A 10,560-nucleotide genomic window follows, 5' to 3' on the forward strand; every position below is an offset into this window, starting at 1 on the left:
AAATATTTTAAACACCATTTACAATGTACTAATTGAAAAACCAGAAATACTATAATTGCACATAGAAACCAGAATTACAAATCTAATAAATAAACACGAGCCAGATGCTTTATTGACTGTACCTGTGAGCAAGAGGGATTGTTATTAAAGAAAACTGTAATATCTTTTTACCTCATCATATATTGACGAAAATATTCCATTACACCAGCATCATAAATCAAAAGCCCATCTCCTTTCTCAAATATATTCTGACAATTGCATCTTCCTCCATGTATACATTACACCTACCGAACAGTACAACATTTCAGTCAACACTCAGATCGTCTGCTCTCTCGCCCAACAGAACAACGACTGCCCTCGACATCCTCTGAACTACTACTGCAAGTGGAGGCGGCGGAATAATAATCTTTGGCGCAATCTCTGGTGCTGTGACTCAGTGTAGCCACCTTTCACTGTGACGTCATTTGATCCCTCTCCAGCTTCGTTACCTCTCGCCAGTGCGAAGGGTCACATATCACCGTTCATGGTTCCGTCAGGTTATCAATGTGTTTCTCCCACAATAAGCTTTTGCCATTGACTTTTTGCATGGCAGTAATGAATGAACCCATCGTACGGTTGGACTTCCTCCGTCATTACGACCTCTTTCCTGACCTTCAAACTGCCGACTTCGCCCCTCTTCAGGTGCTTTGACCTCCTGTGATGACTGCCATGTTCCGCACCCAATACCTGTTCCTTCAGCCCCAAAACCGGTAATCCTCACAGAATGCGCATCGCTGGCCTCTCACTGTCAGATCATTACCACATTCTCTGAGCTCTTGCACGAGCACTCTCACACAGCAGCCCTCCACGCACAAAACTCAGAACTGCTCTCACGCATCGCAGCGACGTCCCATGAACTGTCATGTGTACCGGCGGACTTCCATCGCCTCTCCATCGGCGCCCGGACTTCTGAGCATGATCTCGATCCGACAGTTGCGACGCTGCTCAACACACCACTCTCTAAGCTCACAGCAGCTACACGGACGCCACTACATGAGGCCCAGCAACCGCACCCGCTTCCGCATGACGGGGATAGTAATTGCAACATTGTCCTTGCTCCTAGCACACTCACCGCCAGCCGTCAGAACCCGCCTCTCCAGGGATCTCCCGATATCAGCAGACACATCACTTACAGCACAGGGAGACCCACCCTCTCCTCCCGCGTGACGACAATCCATTTCCTTTCAATTGTTTCATCGCCTACCAGCGAGGCGCTGTCACCAGTGGTACCTGTCATAAAATAAATATTAGGAATGGGGCTACAGTTCGACACAAGGCTTGATGCCTTAATGTGTTCAAGCTACCCTGCGCTAAAGACTTAATCGATGCAGGTATCCTACAGCCCTTGGATAGGAACTGGTCCTCACCAATACACCCTGTGTTAAAGAAAAATGGTAAGTTCCAAATGTGCAGTGATTACAGAACCCTGAATTCTCGAGCAATCATCAATAACTACCCTGTTTACCACATCCAAAACTTCACACAGTTGCTACATGGTGCCCAAGTGTTTACAGTGATTAACTGTGATAAGGCGTACCTCTAAATTCCCATACTGTTTGCGCTTTTTGAGTACCAGTTAATACATTATGGCCTTAAAAATGTCGCCCAACGTGGAAACATTTTATCGACTCAGTGTTGTCTAGCACTCCCTTTGCCTCTGCATACCTTGATGATATCTGTGTGTTCTCATCATCTGTCAGCGAGCATCAGCAACACCTTAAACAAGTTTTCATGTCCTTGGAATCAAATGGTGTTGAGACGAATCATGGAAAGTCGCAACTTAGTAGCACCACCGTCACTTTTCTGGGTCATACTGTTTTTTGTGACTGGGTCGATCTCACTCTCAGCCTGCTTCTCCCGGAAGATGAATCTGAACTAAGATACTTTCTAGGCATGGTCTCGGTTTCTTTCGCAGACACCACCCCCAGACAGCTTCCATACAGATACCTTTGACTGATGCATTGGTTGGGAAGACTACATCATGCAAACGGCGTCTACCTTGGACAAACGACGTGACAGACGCAGTCAACAATCCGAAGACCGCGCTTTCCAAGGCCCATCACAAAAGTACATGTGTCCCTTATGGCAGGCGCCAGTATATGGCCATTGGTATTCTGGTACATTGGCACATGGCTGACACTACGTAACCACTTCGCTTCTTCTAAAAAAAGCTGTTAACGTGTCAATGCAAATTGTTGGCATTAGCAGTTTATGAGGCGATAAAATACTTCTGTAACAATATCGAAGGGCATTCCTTTTACTATATACATGGACGGTAAACCTCTGGTCGACGCCTTTTGCAACTCGTCACACTGCAGGTGTCACCATTTTTACGTCATCTGCCAGTTTTCCACAGACATGTGATACATCCACAGGGCAGAGAATGTGGTTGCGAACTACCTCTTGCGAGTCTATATCATCACATGCCTATCGACCTCGAGGACCTGGCATGCCAGCAGGCTGCTGACACATCAGTCCAACAGCTGTGCCCCACCTTCCTCGAATGATGACACTAGTACTGTGCGATACATCAAAATGCAGGGTCTGACTAGCCATCGTGATTGAACTGCGTAGTGACATCTTCAACGCTTTTACATAACTTGACCCAAGCGAGTGTTAGAGCAACCACTGCACTGGTAACCGAACATTACAGCTGGCCAGGAGCCAAGCATGACTGCCGCACGTGGGTGAAGGCATGCACCCCTGTTAATGAAGCCAGGTAGCAGGCATGCTTTGCCCCCCTCAGCTCATTTGTCATCCCTCTGGCAGGCTAACGTATGTTCACATGGATCTTGTGGGTTTGCTCCCTCTGTCTGTGGTTTCACATACATACTGTCTGTGATCGACTGGGGCACCCAGAGGGTTGAGGCAGTTCCTCTAGGGGACATCATAGCTTACATCATTGCCTGCACGATCGTCAACATGTCCCGATTTGGAAGCCCTTGTCCCTGATGACAGACCAAGGCCGCCAGTTTGAGTCTAAGCTGTTCGATCAGCTGTGTGCTCTGTGTGATGTGTGAAAGTTCCACACCACACACTACCAGCTGCAGAGCAACGGCCTGGTAAATTGCTGGCATAGGAGGCTCAAGGCTGTGCTCATGAGCAAAGGCGGGCTCTGCTCTGAGACACTTCCGTAGATACTTCTAGGTGTACCTGCGGCACACAAGGAGGACCTGGATCCATCACTCGCAGAAATCCTGTGCGGAGAGCCACTAATCCTGCTTGCGGAGTTTGTGGACGATGTCTCCCCTCCCTCCCAAGACTCACTACATGCCCTTGTCGAGTATGTCCTCATGCACATCTCAAACCTTCAGACGCCACCACCTAACTCTCACACCACTCCACGTTTGTTTCTTCACAAAGATTTGGAATCATGTTATGGGACAATTCTGTACATGTAGCTCTCCAAACCCTACTCAGGTTCTGTGAAGTTTGGAAGGTAGGAGACGAGGTACTGGCAGAATTAAAGCTGTAACGACGGGTCGTGAATCATGCTTGTGTAGCTGAGTTGGTAGAGCACTTGCCCGCGAAAGGCAAAAGCGCCGAGTTCGAGTCTCGGTCGGACACATAATTTTAATTTGCCAGGAAGTTTTCTATCTGTGAGTTGTTTTACAAGCCTTTGACAGTTAAGAGTCTGAAGAGTAGAAGCTTGATTTAAATGATATTAATATTATGCAATCATAACACAAATCTGGGGCAATGAAAGGAAATGAAAGGAACAAAGTGAAGAACGGGAGAAAAGATCAGACAAGTTTACACAGCCTCGTATTTCTTTCTATCTCAATGTACACTGATAAAGAAAACGACAAAAACCAGTCACCTGTTGTTCAAGTTGCAAAAGTGGAAAACGCTAAAGGCTAAATCTGTTACATGAATACTTGCTGTTTATTAATTTGTCAGTTCGTGTAATTTTATTTACTTGAGTTCAGATTGCAAAGGAAACCTATGATTGGAAATAAATATGAAGATGGTTACATGATACGACATTATTTATTGGTCAAAGCGGCTTGGGCTTCAGAGTTCCATCTGAGAAAATGGAAGATCCAAATAATGGAAACCTCCTCGGAGTATTAGAGCTCTGGAGTCACGATATCCAGTTCTTACAAAACACATAAAGCAGATCAAATGCGGACAAGACGTTGTAAAGCGGTTACAAGTGCATTATCTGTCTATCGACGCTCAGAATGAATTTATTTCTAGTTGTACCACTATGTCAGGAATGCCATCTTTTATCAGAGAGAAAATGCGAAGTATTATTCAATTATTGTTGATGCAGCTCCTGATTCAACTCATGTTGAAGAGATGACATTCGCCTGTCGTTATGTTTACTTCAATAAGGAAATAAATGGACTTTTTTTTTTAAAAATTTGTAGAGTGTGATCAGAAAACAGGAGTTGCTATTGCACATTTCATTCGATCAGCACTAAGTTCCTATCAGTGGATGTTGCGGACATGATGCTGACGGAAGTAATATGAGTGGTGCTCATGCAGGAGCTCAGGCTCATTTCGTTCCGTGGAGTCCTTTTGCAGTATTTCCTCCGCATGTTTGTCATAACCTTAACTTACGTGGAATACGCGCAGCTGAGACCTATCATGAAGCAGACACTTTTTTCGGGGTGTTTCAACAACTTCACAACTTATTCAGTTGCAGTCCACAGTGATGGGAAATTCCGAAAGTCTGTTGAATGTTATTTATATTTCATGTGTGATATCCGTTGCTGTTCTCGGGTGGAAGATGAGTCCAACTGCAGCTGACATGAATAAGATTGCTATTGCTGATGAAACTCACACACGACGAACAGGAATAAAAGGTAAGAAAGATTACGTATTATCTTGTCAGTATATCCAAGAAAATGAAATTTTGACATGAAATTTTTGGCAGATCGCTACACTACCAGTTGTACAATCCCCAGTTAACAGCCGCTTTAAGTTCTCTTCTCGAAATTACGCGGAAAACGCGTTGTACGAACATGTAATAAGGCCTATCCGGAGAATAAACGCCGGATAACTGTACCTCATTCTGGCAGAGTTAGCGAAGTTAATTGGAGGATAAGTTTCTACAATGGCAGGAACAGTTACACTATTAGCGATGACAAGATTGTTTGTTAAACGGGAAAGAAGATGCGGGGACGTCATACAGATTATATGGAAGAATATGATGATTCCAAATTTATATAAAAACTTCGTACTACTACTTCTCATCTCACGCCTTGAGAAAATGGATGCGTATGAATGACGTTTGAAACCATTTCCTAACATAAAACCTTTTGCTTGTAGTAGGCCTAATAGACATTTGATATTGGTACTTCGTAAATTATGTTCTGTCGTGTTATTTACGTAAACGAGGTACATAAAAATGACCATTTGCGCCAAAACAGTCTCGCTTATTTAGCGTGCTTTACAACTGCTGCAATATTAGAAAGGCCTATTTCGTTTTATCTAACAGACAGTGACAAAATAGACGTATTCAAATCGAGAAGCTTCAGCAGTCTTGGATACTATTCGCATTAGACCTTTTTCAGTGTTACACAAAGACATTTTGACTTTTCATTTAGCAAATGTTGGACGAACTTTGATGACGTAATAGATTCTTTCGCAGGAAGAAAAGCACGCCGTGGCTGTAGCAAGATTTGAGAGAGAGCAAAAAAAAAATGCGGGCATCTAAGGATTGAAGAAATGTGTAATATCGTGCTTATCTCTTGTATTTATTGGTTTGTGTTTCCCGTATTTAATTTTTTGTCACACAAAAGAGGAAGTTATTAGCTAATGGCAATAAAGAATGCAAATTTTCTGAAGAGTTGTTAGCTGCGCGGGGTAGCCGCACGGTCTTATGTGCCTTGCCACGGTTCGCGCGGCTCCCCCCGTTGAGGTTCGAGTCCTCCCTCGGGCATAGGTGTTTGTGTGTTACCCTTAGCGTAAGTTAGTTTAAGCTAGATTAAGTAGTGTGTATGCCTAGGGACCGATGGCCTCAGCAGTTTGGTACTGTAGGTTGCACGAGGTATCGGTGGAATTCGAACGAACTATCAGTCCTTTATAGAGCAAGACGTTAAATCAGAGCTCGCGGTTATATACACATGTTTATTGTCAAGCCATTATTAATAGCGCTAAATTCGATTGCATGTTGGATGTAGTGTTATTACAGAGCCTGAAAACATCCGAGGAAATTGTACACATAGTGACATGCCATTGCATTATATTTAGAGTAGGCGCCCTGGAGAAATCGATCAGAATGACTGTTCCTGATTTTTTAAAGTCGTAGATGACAAGAACGTAAACATTCAGAATGAGATTTTCACTCTGCAGCGGAGTGTGCGCTGATATTAAACTTCCTGGCAGATTAAAACTGTGTGCCGGACCGAGACTCGAACTCGGGAACTTTGCCTTTCGCGGGCAAGTGCTCTACCAACTGAGCTACCCAAGTACGACTCACGCCCCATCCTCACAGCCTTACTCTACCAACCGGAGAGCTTCTGTAAAGTTTGGAAGGTAGGAAACGAGGTACTGGCAGAAGTAAGGCTATGGGGACGGGGCGTGAGTCGTGCTTTGGTAGCTCAGTTGGTAGAGCACTTGCCCGCGAAAGGCAAAGTTCCCGAGTTCGAGTATCGGTCCGGCACACAGTTTTAATCTGCCAGGAAGTTTCATATCAGCGAACACTCCGCTGCAGAGTGAAAATCTCATTCTGGAAACATCCCCCAGGCTGTGGCTAAGCCATGTCTCCGCAATATCCTTTCTTTCAGGAGTGCTAGTTCTGCAAGGTCGCAGGAGAGCTTCTGTAAAGTTTGGAAGGTAGGAGACGAGGTACTGGCAGAAGTAAAGCTGTGAGGACGGGGCGTCAGTCGTGCTTGGGTAGCTCAGTTGGTAGAGCACTTGCCCGCAAAAGGCAAAGGTCCCGAGTTCGAGTCTCGGTCCGGCACACGTTTTAATCTGCCAGGAAGTTTCAATGTAAACATTATTTATCAGTAATTACAACGTCTGTAAATGCGCCGTTTCGTCTACAAAAGCCAGTGTTCATTGCTCAGATTTTATACACTTTCATTTCAGTTTTTACTCTTACCATGAAAACAATGAACTACTGTAGTTAGTTTGTGCCGGCCAGGGTGGCCGAGCGGTTCTAGGCGCTTCAGTCTGGAGCCACGCGACCGCTACGGTCGCAGGTTCGAATCCTGCCTCGGGCATGGTTGTTTGTGATGTCCTTAGGTTAGTTAGGTTTAAGCAGTTCTAAGTTGTAGGGGACTGATGACCCTAGAAGTTAAGTCCCATAGTGCTCAGAGCCATTTGAACCATTTTTTTAAGTTAGTTTGTTGTTGTGAGGTACAAAATTTGTTCTGTGAAATTTGTTTATTTAGTTTCTATGACACTGAGGAAAAATAGGTTTCCCTAATGCAGAACTGACAGTCAAAGTTAAATTTATTGCCTACAGCAGGTAATTTTTTCGGACCACGTTTTTATTCGTTTTTTTTTTATTTTCACTCCCATTTTTTTCAGAATTAGCAAAGAAAACGGAAGCTACAAATTTAAATAACACTTATAATTATATTTGAAATATGTATTGTAGTTAATTATAATACTTTCGTAGAAAGAAAACAATTTGCAGCAGACTTGCCTGATGCTCATTGCTAAACTCCTTCTGTAAATTTGACACTCGTTTTGCTATCAAGACCTTCCAGCCCTTTCATTACAATAAGCAATTTCTTTCATCGCAGTATCAGTTCAAAACGAGACATTTCTGGTCATTGCTTTATTAAGAAAAATATTTAATTCATGCCCTTTAGCTGAGTGTGCTAGAAGGAATGCCTCATCTTGCCAATCTGCAAAGTTTAACCGCATGAGTAAGAAAGCACAGCAAATGGAAGAGACACGCACTGTGACGAATCTGAGTGGCATACAGTTTGATGATACAACCTTAAAGGTACTCAGCAAGGGTCTCAACTTTGCTACAACCCCTAGAAATGTACCCATTTCAGGTTTCGTCAGTGCAGTAGAGCAAGTTGCAGCCACACTTCCACCTAATGTGGCAGAGGAAGTCCGCCGAGAGACCTGCAGGGCCCTCACCAAGGCCAGGCCGCCGAAATCGAACATCACAACCGAGGAGAGGCTTTCACTCAAGAAACTCCGGGAATACAACAGCATTGTGGTACTGCCAGCAGACAAAGGGAACTCCACTGTCATCTTGCAACGGGTGGATTATGATGAGAAAGTACGCCAACTTCTGGAGGACCCTGCATACAGAATTCTGGGGTGTGACCCCACGGACAAGGTGGCCAAGAAGACTAGTGCCCTCTTGAAGGAAACAGGGATGCCCGATAAGATCATCAGACAACTACGGAAAAAAGCGCCAGTGCCACCTAGACTGTATGGTCTGCCTAAAACGCACAAGGATGGCGTGCGCCTACGTCCAATTGTCAGTAATATTGGGGCACCTACGTACACAACAGCCAAGTACTTGAAAGGTCTCCTGTCTCCATATGTGGGGAAATGTATTCACCACATCCGCAACTCAGAAGATTTCCTGCAACGCCTCAAGCAACTGCACATCACAGATTCGGACACCATGGTTAGTTTTGATGTGGTATCGCTGTTCACCAGGGTCCCACTGAAGGACTCACTAGAACTGATTGCAGAGAAATTTGACGGTGCTCTGTTGGACCTGTTCAGTCATACACTGACATCCACGTATTTCCTGTACAGAAACCAATATTACGAGCAAACTGAAGCCACTGTCCCATGTGGTTGCCAATATGTTCATGGAGAGTTTTGAGGAGAGGGCATTGGAGACAGCCACATTTAAACCCATATGCTTCTTTAGGTATGTGGATGACACCTTCGTGATCTGGCCACATGGGATGGACAGGCTCAATGAGTTTCTTGAACATCTTAACTCATGCCACCCTAATATCAAGTTCACCATGGAACTGGAGAAGAATGGCCAGCTGCCATTTCTGGATGTACTAGTCCAGAGGAAAGCAGATGGATCAATTGGCCACAGTGTGTACCGAAAACCAACACACACTGATTTATATCTGCAGGCTAGCAGCTGTCACCAACCTGCATAGAAGAATGAGATTCTGAAGACTTTGGTCCACAGAGCACGTGCCCTGTCAGACCAAGATAATCTACCTATAGATTTAGAACGTCACAAAACAGTTTTCTCCAAGAATGGATACACGGACAGACAAATTGAGAGGGCACTCCAACCAGCCACTATACCACAGGTTCCTGAAGAAGACCAAGATGAAGCCAAGAAGGTGGCATATCTGCTCTATGCTGGCTCTATTTCTGCCAGAATCAGTAGGATCCTCCGTAAACACGATATCAAGTGTGTTTTCTGTCCATCCAACAAGATCGGCGGACTGCTGGGGAGTGTCAAAGACGACCTGGGGTTACGAAAACCAGGGATTTACAATATACCTTGTCAATGTGGAATGTCCTACATTGGCTAGACGACAAGAACTGTGGAGATCAGGTGCAAAGAACATCAGAGGCACACTAGATTAAGACAGGTGACTAAGTCAGCCATTGCTGAACACTGTCTAGAACTAGATCATGCCATGAAGTATGAGGATACCAAGATTCTAGCACAAACACCCAGATTTTGGGACAGTGTTATAAGAGAATCGATAGAAATTAAATTGGCTGACGATCTTATGAACCGTGACACAGGGTACCAGCTAAGCAGAGCCTGGGATCCGGCTCTGGAATTGTTAAAGGAGCAACAGGGCCAGCTGCAACACCACACAAACAGAAGAACCAGAGACATGGAGATGGAAAACGAGCCCCTGTCGGACTGCCAGGCGCACCAGACCGAAGATGGAACACCCAGAAGTGGGACTGGCGGGCGCAGACCGCAGAGGGAACATCCAGAGCCGCAGCGGACGAAAAACGGAGCGGCAACGCTCCAACAGGTCGTGGTGAGCGGGCGCGGACCGCTGGGGGAACGCTTGGTACCCCAGACCGTAGATGAAATCCCCAGGAGCGGGTTTGGTGGGCGCGGACCGCAGAGGGAACACCTAGAACCGCAGCGGACGGAAAACAGAGCAGCAACGCCCCAGCAGGTCGCAGAAAATGGGCGCGGACCACAGAGGAAGCGCCTGCAGCCGTTGGTGGAGGGGGAAGGCCATAGGCATAAATACTGGACCAGGTCCACTCGAGGAGCAGTCTCTGGTCGCACCTGATGAAGGTTACGAGCTACGTGACCGAAATATCGTGCAAGTACGACCCTGATATCCGGCAGAACACCCGACAACCCAAGATGTCAGAAGTGGAACTTCTCTGCAGCTTTGTCTAGCATTACTATTTTCCAGAGTATTGACAACTAACATGCGTACACATTTACACGTACTGCGCTGTTAGTTTACATGTGCATGGTTTATTTCCTGCAGCGAAACAAGGAGGGCGAGCCTGATTAGCAGGGATCATGATGCCGGTTTCGTTTACTTTACTTATCCATAAGGTGGCTTTGCTGTATCGTATTTATGTATTTATATTGTCCCGTGACAGAACAAGCAATGAATCAACGACGGA

At 45.3% G+C, this 10,560-nt stretch overlaps 1 non-coding gene across 1 annotated transcript; it reads left to right on the plus strand.

Annotated features, from left to right (window-relative positions):
- Window positions 1-6,878: 6,878 nt before the first annotated feature.
- Window positions 6,879-6,953, plus strand: Trnal-caa (transfer RNA leucine (anticodon CAA)). Its single transcript has one exon. It is a non-coding gene; the product is annotated as a tRNA-Leu (tRNA).
- The last annotated feature ends 3,607 nt before the right edge of the window (window positions 6,954-10,560 follow it).

Source organism: Schistocerca cancellata, chromosome 8 (genome assembly GCF_023864275.1).
Source record: "Schistocerca cancellata isolate TAMUIC-IGC-003103 chromosome 8, iqSchCanc2.1, whole genome shotgun sequence".
Classification (NCBI taxonomy): domain Eukaryota; kingdom Metazoa; phylum Arthropoda; class Insecta; order Orthoptera; family Acrididae; genus Schistocerca; species Schistocerca cancellata.